Source organism: Rattus norvegicus, chromosome 14, assembly GCF_036323735.1.
Source record: "Rattus norvegicus strain BN/NHsdMcwi chromosome 14, GRCr8, whole genome shotgun sequence".
Classification (NCBI taxonomy): domain Eukaryota; kingdom Metazoa; phylum Chordata; class Mammalia; order Rodentia; family Muridae; genus Rattus; species Rattus norvegicus.
The window spans coordinates 47,172,382-47,196,688 of record NC_086032.1 but is presented as its reverse complement, the minus strand read 5'-3'; positions in this window follow the sequence as shown (position 1 = coordinate 47,196,688).

Here is a 24,307-nt window from a genome sequence, read left to right as displayed (position 1 = left end):
TCACAAAGAAACATTGTTGCAGTTCGTTAAAATGTTGCTCTATATTGAATAACAAGCTTATTACATGAGAATCCTATTGGGAAACTAATGAATTCACCATGATACTTAGATTCCGTTCCTTAAAATGTTGCTATATATTGAAAAGCATACTCATACAAGCCTGTCCCATGGGGAACTCACTGAATTCGTCTAGAAATTTTGATTCATTTCGTGAAAATTTTTCTATATCCCAAACAGTCCACTAGTAACTATTGCGGCTTACTAGGAATTAAATGAATTTCCCAATTACTGAGATTCGGCTCAAGAAATATTGATAAATCTTTAAAACTACATATATTATAAGAGCCCGCTACTGGAAAGTAACAGAATTCACAAAGAAACAGTGTTTCAGTTCGGTTAAACGTTGCTCTATCTCGAAGAACAAGCTTATTACATGCGAATCCTATTGGGAAACTACTGAATTCGCATGATACTTAGATTCCGTTCATAAGAGGTTGCTATATATTGAAAAGCACCCTCATATAAGCATGTCCCTTGGGAACTCAGTGAATTCGCGTAGAAATTTTCATTCCATTCGTGACAATTTTTCTATATCCTGAAAAGTCTACTTATTACTACTGCGGCCTATCCGGAACTAACTGAATTCACCAAGTTACTGAGATTCGGCTCAGCAAATTTTGATAAATCTTTAAAAGTACACATATTGCAAGAGCCTGCTACTGGGAACTAACTGTATTCAAAATGAAACAGTGTTTCAGTTTGTTAAAACGTTGCTCTATCTTAAATAACAAGCTTATTACATGCGATCCTATTTGGAACCTACAGAACTCACCATGATACTTACATTCTGTTACTTAAAATGTTGCCATATATTGGAAAGCACCCTCATACAAGCATGTCCCATTGGGAACTCACTGAATTCACCCAGATATTTTGATTCAATTCGTCAAAATTTTTCTATAACCCGAGACGTCCATTTATTACTATTGCGGCCTACTAGGAACTAACTGAATTCACCAAGTTAATGAGATTCAGCTCACCAAATTTTGATAAATTTTTAAAAGTACACATATTACAAGAGCCTGCTACTGGGAACTAACTGAATTCAATAAGAAAAAGTGTTTCAGTTCGTTAAAACGTTGCTCTATCTTGAATAAAATGCTTATTACATGTTAATCCTATTGGGAAAAAACTGAATTCAACGTGATACATAGAAGCAGTTCCTTAAAATGTTGCTATATATTGAAATGCACACTAATACAAGAATGTCCCATGGGAAACTCACTGAATTCACCTAGAAATTTGGATTCAATTCGTCAAAATTTTCTATATCCCCTGCAGTCCACTTATTACTTGCTGCCTACTAGGAACTAACTGAGTCACCAAGTTACTGAGATTCGGCTCAGCAATTTTTGATAAATCTTTACAAGTACACATATTACAAGAGCCTGCTACTGGGAACTAACTGAATTCACAAAGAAACAGTGTTTCATTTCCTTAAAACGTTACTCTATCTTGAATAACGAGCTTATTCCTTCTGAATCCTATTGGGAAACTACTGAAGTCAACGTGATACATAGATTCAGTTCCTTAAAATGTTGCTATATATTGAAAAGCACACTCATACAAGCATGTCCCATTGGGAACTCACTGAATTCGCCAATTTGTTTCAATACTTGAACATTTTTCTATATCCCGATCAGTGCACTTATTACTATTGCCGCCTACTAGGAACTAACTGAATTCACCAAGTTAATGAGATTCAGCTCACCAAATTTTGATAAATCTTTAAAAGTACACATATTACAAGAGCCTTCTCCTGGGAACTAACTGAATTCACAAAGAAACAGTGTTGCAGTTCGTTAAAACGTTGCTCTATCTTGAATAACAAGCTTATTACATGAGATTCCTATTGGGAAACTACTGAATTCACCATGATACTTAAATTCCGTTACTTAAAATTTTGCTATATATTGAAATGCACACTCATACAGGCATGTCCCATTGGGAACTCACGGAATTCGCCAATTTGATTCAATACTTGAAAATTTTTCTATATCCTGAACAGTCCACTTATTACCATTGCGCCCTACTGGGAACTAAATGAATTCACCAATTACTGAGATTCGGCTCAAGAAATATTGATAAATCTTTAAAAGTACATATATTACAAGAGCCCGCTACTGGGAAGTAACTGAATTCACAAAGAAAGAGTGTTTCAGTTCGGTATCTTGAATAACAAGCTTATTACATGTTAATCGTATGGGGAAACTATTGATCAACGTGATACATAGATTCAGTTCCTTAAATGTTGCTATATATTGAAATGCACAGTAATACAAGCATGTCCCATTGGGACCTTACTGAATTCGCCTATTTGATTCAATACGTGAAAATTTTTCTATATCCCGAATAGTCCACTCATTACTACTGTGGCCTACTGGGTACTAAATGAATTCACCAAGTTACTGAGATTCGACTCAGCATATTTTGATAAATCTTTAAAAGTACACATATTACAAGAGCCTGCTACTGGGAACTAACTGAATTCACAAAGAAACAGTGTTTCAGTTCGTTAAAACGTTGTGCTATCTTGAATAACAAGCTTATTACATGAGAATCTTATTGGAAACTACTGAATTCACCATGATACTTAGATTCCGTTACTTAAAAAGTTGCTATATATTGAAAAGCACCCTCATACAAGCATGTCCCATTGGGAACTCAATGAATTCACCTAGAAATTTAATTCAATTCGTCACAATTTTTCTATATCCCGAGCAGTCCACTTATTACTATTGCGGCCTACAAGGAACTAACTGAATTCACCAAGTGACTGAGATTCAGCTCACCAAATTTTGATAAATCTTTAAAAGTACACATATTACAAGAGCCTGCTAATGGGAACTAACTGAATTCACAAAGAAACAGTGTTTCAGTTCTTTAAAACGTTGATCTATCTTGAATATCAAGCTTATTACATGAGAATCCTTTGGGAAACTACTGAATTCATCATGATACTTAGATTCCGTTCCTTAAAATGTTGCTATATATTGAAAAGCATACTCACACAAGCCTGTCCCTTTGGGAACTCACTGAATTCGCCAATTTGATTCAATACTTGAAAATTTTTCTATATCCCGATCAGACCACTTATTACTACTGCAGCCTACTTGGAACTAACTGAATTCACCAAGTTACTGAGATTCGGCTCAGCAAATTTTGATAAATCTTTAAAAGTACACATATTGCAAGAGCCTGCTACTGGGAACTAACTGAATTCAAAATGAAACAGTGTTTCAGTTCGTTAAAACGTTGCTCTATCTTAAATAACAAGCTTATTACATGCGATCCTATTTCGAACCTACAGAACTCACCGTGATACTTACATTCCGTTACCTAAATTGTTGCTATACATTGGAAAGCACACTCATACAAGCAAGTCCCATTGGGACCTCACTGAATTCACCTAGAAATTTTGATGCAATTCCTCAAAATTTTTCTATATCCCGATCAGGCCACTTATTGCTACTGCGGCCTACTAGGAACTAACTGAATTCACCAAGTGACTGAGATTCAGCTCACCAAATTTTGAGAAATCTTTAAAAGTACACACCTTACAAGAGCCTGCTACTGGGAACTACCTGAATTCACAAAGAAACAGTGTTTCAGTTAGTTAAAACGTTGCACTATTTTGAATAACAAGCTTATTACATGAGAATCCTATTGCGAAACTACTGAATTCACCATGATACTTAGATTCCGTTCCTTAAAATGTTGCTATATATTGAAAAGCATACTCATACAAGCCTGTCCCATGGGGAACTCACTGAATTCGTCTAGAAATTTTGATTCCTTTCGTGAAAATTTTTCTATATCCCGAGCTGTTCACTTATAACTATTGCGGCCTACTAGGAACTAAATTGATTCACCAAGTTACTGAGATTCGGCTCAGCAAATTTTGATAAATCTTTAAAAGTACACATATTGCAAAAGCCTACTACTGGGAACTAACTGAATTCACAAATAAACACTGTTTCAGTTCCTTAAAACGTTGCTCTATCTTGAATAACAAGCTTATTCCTTGTGAATCCTATTGGAAACTAGTGAAGTCAACGTGATACATAGATTCAGTTCCTTAATACGTTGCTATATATTGAAAAGCACACTCATACAAGCATGTCCCATTGGGAACTCACTGAATTCGCCAATTGGATTCAATACTTGAAAATTTTTCTATATCCCGATCAGTCCACTTATTACTATTGAGGCCTACTAGGAACTAACTGAATTCACCTAGTTACTGAGCTTCGGCTCAGCAAATTTTGATAAATCTTTAAAAGTACACATATTACAAGAGCCTGCTACTGGGAACTAACTGAATTCAAAATGAAACAGTGTTTCAGTTCATTAAAACGTTGCTCTATCTTAAATAACAAGCTTATTACATGCGATCCTATTTCGAACCTACAGAACTCACCATGATACTTACATTCCGTTACTTAAAATGTTGCTATACATTGGAAAGCACACTCATACAAGCATGTCCCATTGGGAACTCACTGAATTCACCTAGAAATTTAGATTCAATTTCTCAAAATTTTTCTACATCCTGATCAGTCCACTTATTACTATTGCGGCCTACTAGGAACTAACTGAATTCACCAAGTTAATGAGATTCAGCTCACCAAATTTTGATAAATTTTTAAAAGTACACATATTACAAGAGCCTGCTACTGGGAACTAACTGAATTCAATAAGAGACAGTGTTTCAGTTCGTTAAAACTTTGCTCTATCTTGAATAAAAAGCTTATTACATGTTAATCCTATTGGGAAACTACTGAATTCAACGTGATACATAGAATCAGTTCCTTAAAATGTTGCTATATATTGAAATGCACACTAATACAAGAATGTCCCATGGGGAACTCACTGAATTCACCTAGAAATTTTGATTCAATTCGTCAAAATTTTCTATATCCCCTGCAGTCCACTTATTACTATTGCTGCCTACTAGGAACTAACTGAGTCACCAAGTTACTGAGATCGGCTCAGTAAATTTTGATAAATCTTTAAAAGTACACATATTACAAGAGCCTGCTACTGGGAACTAACTGAATTCACAAAGAAACAGTGTTTCAGTTCCTTAAAACGTTGCTCTATCTTGAATAACGAGCTTATTCCTTCTGAATCCTATTGGGAAAATACTGAAGTCAACGTGATACATAGATTCAGTTCCTTAAAATGTTGCTATATATTGAAAAGCACACTCATACAAGCATGTCCCATTGGGAACTCACTGAATTCGCCAATTTGATTCAATACTTGAAAATATTTCTATATCCCGATCAGTGCACTTATTACTATTGTGGCCTACTAGGAACTAACTGAATTCACCAAGTTACTGAGATTCAGCTCACCAAATTTTGATAAATCATTAAAAGTAGACATATTACAAGAGCCTGCTCCTGGGAACTAACTGAATTCACAAAGAAACAGTGTTGCAGTTTGTTAAAACGTTGCTCTATCTTGAATAACAAGCTTATTACATGAGATTCCTATTGGGAAACTACAGAATTCACCATGATACTTAAATTCCGTTACTTAAAATTTTGCTATATATTGAAATGCACACTCATACAGGCATGTCCCATAGGGACCTCACTGAATTCGCCAATTTGATTCAATACTTTAAAATTTTTCTATATCCTGAACAGTCCACTTATTACTATTGCGCCCTACTGGGAACTAAATGAATTCACCAATTACTGAGATTTGGCTCAAGAAATATTGATAAATCTTTAAAAGTACATATATTACAAGAGCCCGCTACTGGGAAGTAACTGAATTCACAAAGAAACAGTGTTTCAGTTTGGTTAAAATTGCTCTATCTTGAATAACAAGCTTATTACATGTTAATCGTATGGGGAAACTACTGAATTCAACGTGATACATAGATTCAGTTCCTTAAAATGTTGCTATATATTGAAATGCACAGTAATACATGCATGTCCCTTTGGGACCTTACTGATTCGCCTATTTGATTCAATACTTGAAAATTTTTCTATATCCCGAACAGTCCACTCATTACTACTGCGGACTACTGGGAACTAACTGAATTCACCAAGTTACTGAAATTCGACTCAGCAAATTTTGATAAATCTTTAAAAGTACACATATTACGATAGCCTGCTACTGGGAACTAACTGAATTCACAAAGAAACAGTGTTTCAGTTCGTTAAAACGTTGTGCTATCTTGAATAACAAGCTTATTACATGAGAATCTTATTGGAAACTACTGAATTCACCATGATACTTAGATTCTGTTACTTAAAATGTTGCTATATATTGTAAAGCACACTAATACAAGCATGTCTCATTGAGAACGCACTGAATTCGCCTAGAAATTATGATTCCATTTGTAAAAATTTTTCTACATCCCGAACAGTCCACTTATTACTATGCGGCCTACTAGGAACTAACTGAATTCACAAATTTACTGAGATTCGGCTCACCAAATTTTGATAAATCCTTAAAAGTACATATTTTACAAGAGCCTGCTACTGGTAAGTAACTGAATTCACAAAGAAACAGTGTTTCAGTTCTTTAAAACGTTGCTCCATCTTAAATAACAAGTATATTACATACGATCCTATTGGGAACCTAGAGAATTCACCATGATACTTAGATTCCGTTACTTAAAAAGTTGCTATATATTGAAAAGCACCCTCATACAAGCATGTCCCATTGGGAACTCAATGAATTCACCTAGAAATTTAATTCAATTCGTCACAATTTTTCTATATCCCGAGCAGTCCACTTATTACTATTGCGGCCTACTAGGAACTAAATAAATTCACTAAGTTACTGAGATTCAGCTCAGCAAATTTTGATAAATCTTTAAAAGTACACATATTACAAGAGCCTGCTAATGGGAACTAACTGAATTCACAAAGAAACAGTGTTTCAGTTCATTAAAACGTTGCGCTATCTTAAATAACAAGCTTATTACATGAGAATCCTTTGGGAAACTACTGAATTCATCATGATACTTAGATTCTGTTCCTTAAAATGTTGCTATATATTGAAAAGCATACTAATACAAGCCTGTCCCATGGGGAACTCACTGAATTCGTCTAGAAATTTTGACTCCTTTCGTGAAAATTTTTCTATATCCCGAGCTGTTCACTTATTACTATTGCGACCTACTAGGTACTAAATTGATTCACCAAGTTACTGAGATTCGGCTCAGCAAATTTTGATAAATGTTTAAAAGTACACATATTGCAAGAGCCTGCTACTGGGAACTAACTGAATTCACAAATAAACAGTGTTTCAGTTCCTTAAAACGTTGCTCTATCTTGAATAACAAGCGTATTCCTTGTGAATCCTATTGGAAACTACTGAAGTCAACGTGATACATAGATTCAGTTCCTTAATACGTTGCTATATATTGAAAAGCACACTCATACAAGCATGTCCCTTTGGGAACTCACTGAATTCGCCAATTTGATTCAATACTTGAAAATTTTTCTATATCCCGATCAGACCACTTATTACTATTGCGGCCTCCTAGGAACTAACTGAATTCACCAAGTTACAGAGATTCGCCTCAGCAAATTTTGATAAATCTTTAAAAGTACACATATTGCAAGAGCCTGCTACTGGGAACTAACTGAATTCAAAATGAAACAGTGTTTCAGTTCGTTAAAACGTTGCTCTATCTTAAATAACAAGCTTATTACATGCGATCCTATTTCGAACCTACAGAACTCACCATGATACTTACATTCCGTTACTTAAAATGTTGCTATACATTGGAAAGCACACTCATACAAGCATGTCCCATTGGGAACTCACTGAATTCACCTAGAAATTTAGATTCAATTCCTCAAAATTTTTCTACATCCCGATCAGTCCACTTATTACTATTGCGGCCTACTAGGAACTAACTGCATTCACCAAGTTACTTAGATTCGGCTCAGCAAATTTTGATAAATCTTTAAAAGTACACATATTGCAAGAGACTGCTACTGGAACTAACTGAATTCAAAATGAAACAGTGTTTCAGTTCGTTAAAACGTTGCTCTATCTTAAATAACAAGCTTATTACATGCGATCCTATTTGGATCCTACAGAACTCACCGGGATACTTACATTCCGTTACTTAAAATGTTGCCATATATTGGAAAGCACCCTCATACAAGCATGTCCAATTGGGAACTCACTGAATTCACCTAGACATTTTGATTCAATTCGTCAAAATTTTTCTATATCCCGAGCCGTCCACTTATTACTATTGTGGCCTACTAAGAACTAACTGAATTCACCAAGTGACTGAGATTCAGCTCACCAAATTTTGATAAATCTTTAAGAGTACACATATAGATCCTGCTACTGGGAACTAACTGAATTCACAAAGAAACATTGTTGCAGTTCGTTAAAATGTTGCTCTATATTGAATAACAAGCTTATTACATGAGAATCCTATTGGGAAACTAATGAATTCACCATGATACTTAGATTCCGTTCCTTAAAATGTTGCTATATATTGAAAAGCATACTCATACAAGCCTGTCCCATGGGGAACTCACTGAATTCGTCTAGAAATTTTGATTCATTTCGTGAAAATTTTTCTATATCCCAAACAGTCCACTAGTAACTATTGCGGCTTACTAGGAATTAAATGAATTTCCCAATTACTGAGATTCGGCTCAAGAAATATTGATAAATCTTTAAAACTACATATATTATAAGAGCCCGCTACTGGAAAGTAACAGAATTCACAAAGAAACAGTGTTTCAGTTCGGTTAAACGTTGCTCTATCTCGAAGAACAAGCTTATTACATGCGAATCCTATTGGGAAACTACTGAATTCGCATGATACTTAGATTCCGTTCATAAGAGGTTGCTATATATTGAAAAGCACCCTCATATAAGCATGTCCCTTGGGAACTCAGTGAATTCGCGTAGAAATTTTCATTCCATTCGTGACAATTTTTCTATATCCTGAAAAGTCTACTTATTACTACTGCGGCCTATCCGGAACTAACTGAATTCACCAAGTTACTGAGATTCGGCTCAGCAAATTTTGATAAATCTTTAAAAGTACACATATTGCAAGAGCCTGCTACTGGGAACTAACTGTATTCAAAATGAAACAGTGTTTCAGTTTGTTAAAACGTTGCTCTATCTTAAATAACAAGCTTATTACATGCGATCCTATTTGGAACCTACAGAACTCACCATGATACTTACATTCTGTTACTTAAAATGTTGCCATATATTGGAAAGCACCCTCATACAAGCATGTCCCATTGGGAACTCACTGAATTCACCCAGATATTTTGATTCAATTCGTCAAAATTTTTCTATAACCCGAGACGTCCATTTATTACTATTGCGGCCTACTAGGAACTAACTGAATTCACCAAGTTAATGAGATTCAGCTCACCAAATTTTGATAAATTTTTAAAAGTACACATATTACAAGAGCCTGCTACTGGGAACTAACTGAATTCAATAAGAAAAAGTGTTTCAGTTCGTTAAAACGTTGCTCTATCTTGAATAAAATGCTTATTACATGTTAATCCTATTGGGAAAAAACTGAATTCAACGTGATACATAGAAGCAGTTCCTTAAAATGTTGCTATATATTGAAATGCACACTAATACAAGAATGTCCCATGGGAAACTCACTGAATTCACCTAGAAATTTGGATTCAATTCGTCAAAATTTTCTATATCCCCTGCAGTCCACTTATTACTTGCTGCCTACTAGGAACTAACTGAGTCACCAAGTTACTGAGATTCGGCTCAGCAATTTTTGATAAATCTTTACAAGTACACATATTACAAGAGCCTGCTACTGGGAACTAACTGAATTCACAAAGAAACAGTGTTTCATTTCCTTAAAACGTTACTCTATCTTGAATAACGAGCTTATTCCTTCTGAATCCTATTGGGAAACTACTGAAGTCAACGTGATACATAGATTCAGTTCCTTAAAATGTTGCTATATATTGAAAAGCACACTCATACAAGCATGACCCATTGGGAACTCACTGAATTCGCCGATTTGTTTCAATACTTGAACATTTTTCTATATCCCGATCAGTGCACTTATTACTATTGCCGCCTACTAGGAACTAACTGAATTCACCAAGTTAATGAGATTCAGCTCACCAAATTTTGATAAATCTTTAAAAGTACACATATTACAAGAGCCTTCTCCTGGGAACTAACTGAATTCACAAAGAAACAGTGTTGCAGTTCGTTAAAAAGTTGCTCTATCTTGAATAACAAGCTTATTACATGAGATTCCTATTGGGAAACTACTGAATTCACCATGATACTTAAATTCCGTTACTTAAAATTTTGCTATATATTGAAATGCACACTCATACAGGCATGTCCCATTGGGAACTCACGGAATTCGCCAATTTGATTCAATACTTGAAAATTTTTCTATATCCTGAACAGTCCACTTATTACCATTGCGCCCTACTGGGAACTAAATGAATTCACCAATTACTGAGATTCGGCTCAAGAAATATTGATAAATCTTTAAAAGTACATATATTACAAGAGCCCGCTACTGGGAAGTAACTGAATTCACAAAGAAAGAGTGTTTCAGTTCGGTATCTTGAATAACAAGCTTATTACATGTTAATCGTATGGGGAAACTATTGATCAACGTGATACATAGATTCAGTTCCTTAAATGTTGCTATATATTGAAATGCACAGTAATACAAGCATGTCCCATTGGGACCTTACTGAATTCGCCTATTTGATTCAATACGTGAAAATTTTTCTATATCCCGAATAGTCCACTCATTACTACTGTGGCCTACTGGGTACTAAATGAATTCACCAAGTTACTGAGATTCGACTCAGCATATTTTGATAAATCTTTAAAAGTACACATATTACAAGAGCCTGCTACTGGGAACTAACTGAATTCACAAAGAAACAGTGTTTCAGTTCGTTAAAACGTTGTGCTATCTTGAATAACAAGCTTATTACATGAGAATCTTATTGGAAACTACTGAATTCACCATGATACTTAGATTCCGTTACTTAAAAAGTTGCTATATATTGAAAAGCACCCTCATACAAGCATGTCCCATTGGGAACTCAATGAATTCACCTAGAAATTTAATTCAATTCGTCACAATTTTTCTATATCCCGAGCAGTCCACTTATTACTATTGCGGCCTACTAGGAACTAACTGAATTCACCAAGTGACTGAGATTCAGCTCACCAAATTTTGATAAATCTTTAAAAGTACACATATTACAAGAGCCTGCTAATGGGAACTAACTGAATTCACAAAGAAACAGTGTTTCAGTTCTTTAAAACGTTGATCTATCTTGAATAACAAGCTTATTACATGAGAATCCTTTGGGAAACTACTGAATTCATCATGATACTTAGATTCCGTTCCTTAAAATGTTGCTATATATTGAAAAGCATACTCACACAAGCCTGTCCCTTTGGGAACTCACTGAATTCGCCAATTTGATTCAATACTTGAAAATTTTTCTATATCCCGATCAGACCACTTATTACTACTGCAGCCTACTTGGAACTAACTGAATTCACCAAGTTACTGAGATTCGGCTCAGCAAATTTTGATAAATCTTTAAAAGTACACATATTGCAAGAGCCTGCTACTGGGAACTAACTGAATTCAAAATGAAACAGTGTTTCAGTTCGTTAAAACGTTGCTCTATCTTAAATAACAAGCTTATTACATGCGATCCTATTTCGAACCTACAGAACTCACCATGATACTTACATTCCGTTACTTAAAATGTTGCTATACATTGTAAAGCACACTCATACAAGCATGTCCCATTGGGAACTCACTGAATTCACCTAGAAATTTTGTTTCAATTCCTCAAAATTTTTCTAATTCCCGATCAGGTCACTTATTGCTACTGCGGCCTACTAGGTACTAACTGAATTCACCAAGTGACTGATATTCAGCTCACCAATTTTGAGAAATCTTTAAAAGTACACACCTTACAAGAGCCTGCTACTGGGAACTACCTGAATTCACAAAGAAACAGTGTTTCAGTTCGTTAAAACGTTGCACTATATTGAATAACAAGCTTATTACATGAGAATCCTATTGCGAAACTACTGAATTCAACATGATACTTACATTGCGTTCCCTAAAATGTTACTATATATTGAAAAGCATACTCATACAAGCCTGTTCCATAGGGAACTCACTGAATTCATCTAGAAATTTTGATTCCTTTCGTGAAAATTTTTCTATATCCCGAGCAGTTCACTTATTACTATTGCGGCCTACTAGGAACTAAATTAATTCACCAAGTTACTGAGATTCGGCTCAACAAATTTTGATAAATCTTTAAAAGTACACATATTGCAAGAGCCTGCTACTGGGAACTAACTGAATTCACAAATAAACAGTGTTTCAGTTCCTTAAAACGTTGCTCTATCTTGAATAACAAGCTTATTCCTTGTGAATCCTATTGGAAACTACTGAAGTCAACGTGATACATAGATTCAGTTCCTTAATACGTTGCTATATATTGAAAAGCACACTCATACAAGCATGTCCCATTGGGAACTCACTGAATTCGCCAATTTGATTCAATACTTGAAAATTTTTCTATATCCCGATCAGTCCACTTATTACTATTGCGGCCTACTAGGAACTATCTGAATTCACCAAGTTACTGAGATTCGGCTCAGCAAATTTTGATAAATCTTTAAAAGTACACATATTGCAAGAGCCTGCTACTGAGAACTAACTGAATTCAAAATGAAACAGTGTTTCAGTTTGTTAAAACGTTGCTCTATCTTAAATAACAAGCTTATTACATGCGATCCTATTTGGAACCTACAGAACTCACCGTGATACTTACATTCCGTTACCTAAATTGTTGCTATACATTGGAAAGCACACTCATACAAGCAAGTCCCATTGGGACCTCACTGAATTCACCTAGAAATTTTGATTCAATTCCTCAAAATTTTTCTATATCCCGATCAGGCCACTTATTGCTACTGCGGCCTACTAGGAACTAACTGAATTCACCAAGTGACTGAGATTCAGCTCACCAAATTTTGAGAAATCTTTAAAAGTACACACCTTACAAGAGCCTGCTACTGGGAACTACCTGAATTCACAAAGAAACAGTGTTTCAGTTAGTTAAAACGTTGCACTATTTTGAATAACAAGCTTATTACATGAGAATCCTATTGCGAAACTACTGAATTCACCATGATACTTAGATTCCGTTCCTTAAAATGTTGCTATATATTGAAAAGCATACTCATACAAGCCTGTCCCATGGGGAACTCACTGAATTCGTCTAGAAATTTTGATTCCTTTCGTGAAAATTTTTCTATATCCCGAGCTGTTCACTTATAACTATTGCGGCCTACTAGGAACTAAATTGATTCACCAAGTTACTGAGATTCGGCTCAGCAAATTTTGATAAATCTTTAAAAGTACACATATTGCAAAAGCCTACTACTGGGAACTAACTGAATTCACAAATAAACACTGTTTCAGTTCCTTAAAACGTTGCTCTATCTTGAATAACAAGCTTATTCCTTGTGAATCCTATTGGAAACTAGTGAAGTCAACGTGATACATAGATTCAGTTCCTTAATACGTTGCTATATATTGAAAAGCACACTCATACAAGCATGTCCCATTGGGAACTCACTGAATTCGCCAATTGGATTCAATACTTGAAAATTTTTCTATATCCCGATCAGTCCACTTATTACTATTGAGGCCTACTAGGAACTAACTGAATTCACCTAGTTACTGAGCTTCGGCTCAGCAAATTTTGATAAATCTTTAAAAGTACACATATTACAAGAGCCTGCTACTGGGAACTAACTGAATTCAAAATGAAACAGTGTTTCAGTTCATTAAAACGTTGCTCTATCTTAAATAACAAGCTTATTACATGCGATCCTATTTGGAACCTACAGAACTCACCATGATACTTACATTCCGTTACTTAAAATGTTGCTATACATTGGAAAGCACACTCATACAAGCATGTCCCATTGGGAACTCACTGAATTCGCCTAGAAATTTTGATTCCATTCGTGAAAATTTTTTTATATCCCGAACAGTCCACTTTTTACTATTGCGGCCTACTAGGAACTAACTGATTCACCAAGTTACGAATATTCAGCTCACCAAAATTTGATAAATATTTAAAAGTACACATATTATAAGAGACTGCTACTGGGAACTACCTGAATTCACAAAGAAACAGTGTTTCAGTTCGTTAAAACGTTGCGCTATATTGAATAACAAGCTTATTACATGAGAATCCTATTGCGAAACTACTGAATTCAACATGATACTTACATTGCGTTCCCTAAAATGTTACTATATATTGAAAAGCATACTCATACAAGCCTGTTCCATAGGGAACTCACTGAATTCATCTAGAAATTTTGATTCCTTTCGTGAAAATTTTTCTATATCCCGAGCAGTTCACTTATTACTATTGCGGCCTACTAGGAACTAAATTAATTCACCAAGTTACTGAGATTCGGCTCAGCAAATTTTGATAAATCTTTAAAAGTACACATATTGCAAGAGCCTGCTACTGGGAACTAACTGAATTCACAAATAAACAGTGTTTCAGTTCCTTAAAACGTTGCTCTATCTTGAATAACAAGCTTATTCCTTGTGAATCCTATTGGAAACTAGTGAAGTCAACGTGATACATAGATTCAGTTCCTTAATACGTTGCTATATATTGAAAAGCACACTCATACAAGCATGTCCCATTGGGAACTCACTGAATTCGCCAATTGGATTCAATACTTGAAAATTTTTCTATATCCCGATCAGTCCACTTATTACTATTGAGGCCTACTAGGAACTAACTGAATTCACCTAGTTACTGAGCTTCGGCTCAGCAAATTTTGATAAATCTTTAAAAGTACACATATTACAAGAGCCTGCTACTGGGAACTAACTGAATTCAAAATGAAACAGTGTTTCAGTTCATTAAAACGTTGTTCTATCTTAAATAACAAGCTTATTACATGCGATCCTATTTGGAACCTACAGAACTCACCATGATACTTACATTCCGTTACTTAAAATGTTGCTATACATTGGAAAGCACACTCATACAAGCATGTCCCATTGGGAACTCACTGAATTCACCTAGAAATTTAGATTCAATTTCTCAAAATTTTTCTACATCCTGATCAGTCCACTTATTACTATTGCGGCCTACTAGGAACTAACTGAATTCACCAAGTTAATGAGATTCAGCTCACCAAATTTTGATAAATTTTTAAAAGTACACATATTACAAGAGCCTGCTACTGGGAACTAACTGAATTCAATAAGAGACAGTGTTTCAGTTCGTTAAAACTTTGCTCTATCTTGAATAAAAAGCTTATTACATGTTAATCCTATTGGGAAACTACTGAATTCAACGTGATACATAGAATCAGTTCCTTAAAATGTTGCTATATATTGAAATGCACACTAATACAAGAATGTCCCATGGGGAACTCACTGAATTCACCTAGAAATTTTGATTCAATTCGTCAAAATTTTCTATATCCCCTGCAGTCCACTTATTACTATTGCTGCCTACTAGGAACTAACTGAGTCACCAAGTTACTGAGATCGGCTCAGTAAATTTTGATAAATCTTTAAAAGTACACATATTACAAGAGCCTGCTACTGGGAACTAACTGAATTCACAAAGAAACAGTGTTTCAGTTCCTTAAAACGTTGCTCTATCTTGAATAACGAGCTTATTCCTTCTGAATCCTATTGGGAAAATACTGAAGTCAACGTGATACATAGATTCAGTTCCTTAAAATGTTGCTATATATTGAAAAGCACACTCATACAAGCATGTCCCATTGGGAACTCACTGATTTGGCAATATGATTCAATACTTGAAAATATTTCTATATCCCGATCAGTGCACTTATTACTATTGTGGCCTACTAGGAACTAACTGAATTCACCAAGTTACTGAGATTCAGCTCACCAAATTTTGATAAATCATTAAAAGTAGACATATTACAAGAGCCTGCTCCTGGGAACTAACTGAATTCACAAAGAAACAGTGTTGCAGTTTGTTAAAACGTTGCTCTATCTTGAATAACAAGCTTATTACATGAGATTCCTATTGGGAAACTACAGAATTCACCATGATACTTAAATTCCGTTACTTAAAATTTTGCTATATATTGAAATGCACACTCATACAGGCATGTCCCATAGGGACCTCACTGAATTCGCCAATTTGATTCAATACTTGAAAATTTTTCTATATCCTGAACAGTCCACTTATTACTATTGCGCCCTACTGGGAAATAAATGAATTCACCAATTACTGAGATTTGGCTCAAGAAATATTGATAAATCTTTAAAAGTACATATATTACAAGAGCCCGCTACTGGGAAGTAACTGAATTCACAAAGAAACAGTGTTTCAGTTTGGTTAAAAGTTGCTCTATCTTGAATAACAAGCTTATTACATGTTAATCGTATGGGGAAACTACTGAATTCAACGTGATACATAGATTCAGTTCCTTAAAATGTTGCTATATATTGAAATGCACAGTAATACATGCATGTCCCTTTGGGACCTTACTGAATTCGCCTATTTGATTCAATACTTGAAAATTTTTCTATATCCCGAATAGTCCACTCATTACTACTGCGGACTACTGGGAACTAACTGAATTCACCAAGTTACTGAAATTCGACTCAGCAAATTTTGATAAATCTTTAAAAGTACACATATTACGATAGCCTGCTACTGGGAACTAACTGAATTCACAAAGAAACAGTGTTTCAGTTCGTTAAAACGTTGTGCTATCTTGAATAACAAGCTTATTACATGAGAATCTTATTGGAAACTACTGAATTCACCATGATACTTAGATTCTGTTACTTAAAATGTTGCTATATATTGTAAAGCACACTAATACAAGCATGTCTCATTGAGAACGCACTGAATTCGCCTAGAAATTATGATTCCATTTGTAAAAATTTTTCTACATCCCGAACAGTCCACTTATTACTATGCGGCCTACTAGGAACTAACTGAATTCACAAATTTACTGAGATTCGGCTCACCAAATTTTGATAAATCCTTAAAAGTACATATTTTACAAGAGCCTGCTACTGGTAAGTAACTGAATTCACAAAGAAACAGTGTTTCAGTTCTTTAAAACGTTGCTCCATCTTAAATAACAAGTATATTACATACGATCCTATTGGGAACCTAGAGAATTCACCATGATACTTAGATTCCGTTACTTAAAAAGTTGCTATATATTGAAAAGCACCCTCATACAAGCATGTCCCATTGGGAACTCAATGAATTCACCTAGAAATTTAATTCAATTCGTCACAATTTTTCTATATCCCGAGCAGTCCACTTATTACTATTGCGGCCTACTAGGAACTAAATAAATTCACTAAGTTACTGAGATTCAGCTCAGCAAATTTTGATAAATCTTTAAAAGTACACATATTACAAGAGCCTGCTAATGGGAACTAACTGAATTCACAAAGAAACAGTGTTTCAGTTCATTAAAACGTTGCGCTATCTTAAATAACAAGCTTATTACATGAGAATCCTTTGGGAAACTACTGAATTCATCATGATACTTAGATTCTGTTCCTTAAAATGTTGCTATATATTGAAAAGCATACTAATACAAGCCTGTCCCATGGGGAACTCACTGAATTCGTCTAGAAATTTTGACTCCTTTCGTGAAAATTTTTCTATATCCCGAGCTGTTCACTTATTACTATTGCGACCTACTAGGTACTAAATTGATTCACCAAGTTACTGAGATTCGGCTCAGCAAATTTTGATAAATCTTTAAAAGTACACATATTGCAAGAGCCTGCTACTGGGAACTAACTGAATTCACAAATAAATTCAGTTCCTTAAAACGTTGCTCTATCTTGAATAACAAGCTTATTCCTTGTGAATCCTATTGGAAACTACTGAAGTCAACGTGATACATAGATTCAGTTCCTTAATACGTTGCTATATATTGAAAAGCACACTCATACAAGCATGTCCCTTTGGGAACTCACTGAATTCGCCAATTTGATTCAATACTTGAAAATTTTTCTATATCCCGATCAGACCACTTATTACTATTGCGGCCTCCTAGGAACTAACTGAATTCACCAAGTTACAGAGATTCGCCTCAGCAAATTTTGATAAATCTTTAAAAGTACACATATTGCAAGAGCCTGCTACTGGGAACTAACTGAATTCAAAATGAAACAGTGTTTCAGTTCGTTAAAACGTTGCTCTATCTTAAATAACAAGCTTATTACATGCGATCCTATTTCGAACCTACAGAACTCACCATGATACTTACATTCCGTTACTTAAAATGTTGCTATACATTGGAAAGCACACTCATACAAGCATGTCCCATTGGGAACTCACTGAATTCACCTAGAAATTTAGATTCAATTCCTCAAAATTTTTCTACATCCCGATCAGTCCACTTATTACTATTGCGGCCTACTAGGAACTAACTGAATTGACCAAGTTACTTAGATTCGGCTCAGCAAATTTTGATAAATCTTTAAAAGTACACATATTGCAAGAGACTGCTACTGGAACTAACTGAATTCAAAATGAAACAGTGTTTCAGTTCGTTAAAACGTTGCTCTATCTTAAATAACAAGCTTATTACATGCGATCCTATTTGGATCCTACAGAACTCACCGGGATACTTACATTCCGTTACTTAAAATGTTGCCATATATTGGAAAGCACCCTCATACAAGCATGTCCAATTGGGAACTCACTGAATTCACCTAGACATTTTGATTCAATTCGTCAAAATTTTTCTATATCCCGAGCCGTCCACTTATTACTATTGTGGCCTACTAAGAACTAACTGAATTCACCAAGTGACTGAGATTCAGCTCACCAAATTTTGATAAATCTTTAAGAGTACACATATAGATCCTGCTACTGGGAACTAACTGAATTCACAAAGAAACATTGTTGCAGTTCGTTAAAATGTTGCTCTATATTGAATAACAAGCTTATTACATGAGAATCCTATTGGGAAACTAATGAATTCACCATGATACTTAGATTCCGTTCCTTAAAATGTTGCTATATATTGAAAAGCATACTCATACAAGCCTGTCCCATGGGGAACTCACTGAATTCGTCTAGAAATTTTGATTCATTTCGTGAAAATTTTTCTATATCCCAAACAGTCCACTAGTAACTATTGCGGCTTACTAGGAATTAAATGAATTTCCCAATTACTGAGATTCGGCTCAAGAAATATTGATAAATCTTTAAAACTACATATATTATAAGAGCCCGCTACTGGAAAGTAACAGAATTCACAAAGAAACAGTGTTTCAGTTCGGTTAAACGTTGCTCTATCTCGAAGAACAAGCTTATTACATGCGAATCCTATTGGGAAACTACTGAATTCGCATGATACTTAGATTCCGTTCATAAGAGGTTGCTATATATTGAAAAGCACCCTCATATAAGCATGTCCCTTGGGAACTCAGTGAATTCGCGTAGAAATTTTCATTCCATTCGTGACAATTTTTCTATATCCTGAAAAGTCTACTTATTACTACTGCGGCCTATCCGGAACTAACTGAATTCACCAAGTTACTGAGATTCGGCTCAGCAAATTTTGATAAATCTTTAAAAGTACACATATTGCAAGAGCCTGCTACTGGGAACTAACTGTATTCAAAATGAAACAGTGTTTCAGTTTGTTAAAACGTTGCTCTATCTTAAATAACAAGCTTATTACATGCGATCCTATTTGGAACCTACAGAACTCACCATGATACTTACATTCTGTTACTTAAAATGTTGCCATATATTGGAAAGCACCCTCATACAAGCATGTCCCATTGGGAACTCACTGAATTCACCCAGATATTTTGATTCAATTCGTCAAAATTTTTCTATAACCCGAGACGTCCATTTATTACTATTGCGGCCTACTAGGAACTAACTGAATTCACCAAGTTAATGAGATTCAGCTCACCAAATTTTGATAAATTTTTAAAAGTACACATATTACAAGAGCCTGCTACTGGGAACTAACTGAATTCAATAAGAAAAAGTGTTTCAGTTCGTTAAAACGTTGCTCTATCTTGAATAAAATGCTTATTACATGTTAATCCTATTGGGAAAAAACTGAATTCAACGTGATACATAGAAGCAGTTCCTTAAAATGTTGCTATATATTGAAATGCACACTAATACAAGAATGTCCCATGGGAAACTCACTGAATTCACCTAGAAATTTGGATTCAATTCGTCAAAATTTTCTATATCCCCTGCAGTCCACTTATTACTTGCTGCCTACTAGGAACTAACTGAGTCACCAAGTTACTGAGATTCGGCTCAGCAATTTTTGATAAATCTTTACAAGTACACATATTACAAGAGCCTGCTACTGGGAACTAACTGAATTCACAAAGAAACAGTGTTTCATTTCCTTAAAACGTTACTCTATCTTGAATAACGAGCTTATTCCTTCTGAATCCTATTGGGAAACTACTGAAGTCAACGTGATACATAGATTCAGTTCCTTAAAATGTTGCTATATATTGAAAAGCACACTCATACAAGCATGTCCCATTGGGAACTCACTGAATTCGCCAATTTGTTTCAATACTTGAACATTTTTCTATATCCCGATCAGTGCACTTATTACTATTGCCGCCTACTAGGAACTAACTGAATTCACCAAGTTAATGAGATTCAGCTCACCAAATTTTGATAAATCTTTAAAAGTACACATATTACAAGAGCCTTCTCCTGGGAACTAACTGAATTCACAAAGAAACAGTGTTGCAGTTCGTTAAAACGTTGCTCTATCTTGAATAACAAGCTTATTACATGAGATTCCTATTGGGAAACTACTGAATTCACCATGATACTTAAATTCCGTTACTTAAAATTTTGCTATATATTGAAATGCACACTCATACAGGCATGTCCCATTGGGAACTCACGGAATTCGCCAATTTGATTCAATACTTGAAAATTTTTCTATATCCTGAACAGTCCACTTATTACCATTGCGCCCTACTGGGAACTAAATGAATTCACCAATTACTGAGATTCGGCTCAAGAAATATTGATAAATCTTTAAAAGTACATATATTACAAGAGCCCGCTACTGGGAAGTAACTGAATTCACAAAGAAAGAGTGTTTCAGTTCGGTATCTTGAATAACAAGCTTATTACATGTTAATCGTATGGGGAAACTATTGATCAACGTGATACATAGATTCAGTTCCTTAAATGTTGCTATATATTGAAATGCACAGTAATACAAGCATGTCCCATTGGGACCTTACTGAATTCGCCTATTTGATTCAATACGTGAAAATTTTTCTATATCCCGAATAGTCCACTCATTACTACTGTGGCCTACTGGGTACTAAATGAATTCACCAAGTTACTGAGATTCGACTCAGCATATTTTGATAAATCTTTAAAAGTACACATATTACAAGAGCCTGCTACTGGGAACTAACTGAATTCACAAAGAAACAGTGTTTCAGTTCGTTAAAACGTTGTGCTATCTTGAATAACAAGCTTATTACATGAGAATCTTATTGGAAACTACTGAATTCACCATGATACTTAGATTCCGTTACTTAAAAAGTTGCTATATATTGAAAAGCACCCTCATACAAGCATGTCCCATTGGGAACTCAATGAATTCACCTAGAAATTTAATTCAATTCGTCACAATTTTTCTATATCCCGAGCAGTCCACTTATTACTATTGCGGCCTACTAGGAACTAACTGAATTCACCAAGTGACTGAGATTCAGCTCACCAAATTTTGATAAATCTTTAAAAGTACACATATTACAAGAGCCTGCTAATGGGAACTAACTGAATTCACAAAGAAACAGTGTTTCAGTTCTTTAAAACGTTGATCTATCTTGAATAACAAGCTTATTACATGAGAATCCTTTGGGAAACTACTGAATTCATCATGATACTTAGATTCCGTTCCTTAAAATGTTGCTATATATTGAAAAGCATACTCACACAAGCCTGTCCCTTTGGGAACTCACTGAATTCGCCAATTTGATTCAATACTTGAAAATTTTTCTATATCCCGATCAGACCACTTATTACTACTGCAGCCTACTTGGAACTAACTGAATTCACCAAGTTACTGAGATTCGGCTCAGCAATTTTGATAAATCTTTAAAAGTACACATATTGCAAGAGCCTGCTACTGGGAACTAACTGAATTCAAAATGAAACAGTGTTTCAGTTCGTTAAAACGTTGCTCTATCTTAAATAACAAGCTAATTACATGCGATCCTATTTCGAACCTACAGAACTCACCATGATACTTACATTCCGTTACTTAAAATGTTGCTATACATTGTAAAGCACACTCATACAAGCATGTCCCATTGGGAACTCACTGAATTCACCTAGAAATTTTGTTTCAATTCCTCAAAATTTTTCTAATTCCCGATCAGGTCACTTATTGCTACTGCGGCCTACTAGGTACTAACTGAATTCACCAAGTGACTGATATTCAGCTCACCAATTTTGAGAAATCTTTAAAAGTACACACCTTACAAGAGCCTGCTACTGGGAACTACCTGAATTCACAAAGAAACAGTGTTTCAGTTCGTTAAAACGTTGCACTATATTGAATAACAAGCTTATTACATGAGAATCCTATTGCGAAACTACTGAATTCAACATGATACTTACATTGCGTTCCCTAAAATGTTACTATATATTGAAAAGCATACTCATACAAGCCTGTTCCATAGGGAACTCACTGAATTCATCTAGAAATTTTGATTCCTTTCGTGAAAATTTTTCTATATCCCGAGCAGTTCACTTATTACTATTGCGGCCTACTAGGAACTAAATTAATTCACCAAGTTACTGAGATTCGGCTCAGCAAATTTTGATAAATCTTTAAAAGTACACATATTGCAAGAGCCTGCTACTGGGAACTAACTGAATTCAAAATGAAACAGTGTTTCAGTTCGTTAAAACGTTGCTCTATCTTAAATAACAAGCTTATTACATGCGATCCTATTTCGAACCTACAGAACTCACCATGATACTTACATTCCGTTACTTAAAATGTTGCTATACATTGGAAAGCACACTCATACAAGCATGTCCCATTGGGAACTCACTGAATTCACCTAGAAATTTAGATTCAATTCCTCAAAATTTTTCTACATCCCGATCAGTCCACTTATTACTATTGCGGCCTACTAGGAACTAACTGAATTCACCAAGTTACTTAGATTCGGCTCAGCAAATTTTGATAAATCTTTAAAAGTACACATATTGCAAGAGACTGCTACTGGAACTAACTGAATTCAAAATGAAACAGTGTTTCAGTTTGTTAAAACGTTGCTCTATCTTAAATAACAAGCTTATTACATGCGATCCTATTTGGATCCTACAGAACTCACCGGGATACTTACATTCCGTTACTTAAAATGTCGCCATATATTGGAAAGCACCCTCATACAAGCATGTCCAATTGGGAACTCACTGAATTCACCTAGACATTTTGATTCAATTCGTCAAAATTTTTCTATATCCCGAGCCGTCCACTTATTACTATTGTGGCCTACTAAGAACTAACTGAATTCACCAAGTGACTGAGATTCAGCTCACCAAATTTTGATAAATCTTTAAGAGTACACATATAGATCCTGCTACTGGGAACTAACTGAATTCACAAAGAAACATTGTTGCAGTTCGTTAAAATGTTGCTCTATATTGAATAACAAGCTTATTACATGAGAATCCTATTGGGAAACTAATGAATTCACCATGATACTTAGATTCCGTTCCTTAAAATGTTGCTATATATTGAAAAGCATACTCATACAAGCCTGTCCCATGGGGAACTCACTGAATTCGTCTAGAAATTTTGATTCATTTCGTGAAAATTTTTCTATATCCCAAACAGTCCACTAGTAACTATTGCGGCTTACTAGGAATTAAATGAATTTCCCAATTACTGAGATTCGGCTCAAGAAATATTGATAAATCTTTAAAACTACATATATTATAAGAGCCCGCTACTGGAAAGTAACAGAATTCACAAAGAAACAGTGTTTCAGTTCGGTTAAACGTTGCTCTATCTCGAAGAACAAGCTTATTACATGCGAATCCTATTGGGAAACTACTGAATTCGCATGATACTTAGATTCCGTTCATAAGAGGTTGCTATATATTGAAAAGCACCCTCATATAAGCAT